The following is a 469-nucleotide window of genomic DNA, read 5'->3' as shown; positions in this document are numbered from 1 at the left end:
GGCTCCACAGCCCCCCCAAAGCTGTGTGGGGCCGCAGTGGGGATGGACCCCCAGCACCCACTCCTCCGTGCACCCCACACCCTCCGCGTCCCCTCCAAATCCCATAGCCTCCAGATTTCCCACCAAAAAAGAGGAAGAAACAAAGAGACATGACATGGAGCAGGAGCACAGAGAGCCCGAGGGGGTGGCAGGGGGCTCTGGGTGACACCCTTCTCCCCAGGGACCCGTGTGGGGGGTGGGCACGGGCTGGCTCCGGGCAGGGGGTGCAGGGGTTGGGCTGGGGGCAGCTGAGCCCTGGAGAATTCATCAGCGAGGGCTGTCACGAGTCGCCGTCCTCGCCAGGGGCTGGAGATTGGGCTCATCACCCCAAACCCCGCTCCTCAGGGAACCCCCCCGAGCTCAGAGCGAGCTCCCGGCCCGGGGGGGTCCCGGGAAGGTTTGGGGGGCCGGGGCCGCACTCACCGCAGCA

This window comes from Corvus brachyrhynchos, unplaced genomic scaffold (assembly GCF_000691975.1).
Source record: "Corvus brachyrhynchos isolate BGI_N302 unplaced genomic scaffold, ASM69197v1 scaffold19, whole genome shotgun sequence".
Lineage (NCBI taxonomy): Eukaryota > Metazoa > Chordata > Aves > Passeriformes > Corvidae > Corvus > Corvus brachyrhynchos.
The sequence above is the reverse complement of the archived record's forward strand: the minus strand, read 5'-3'. Positions refer to the sequence as shown.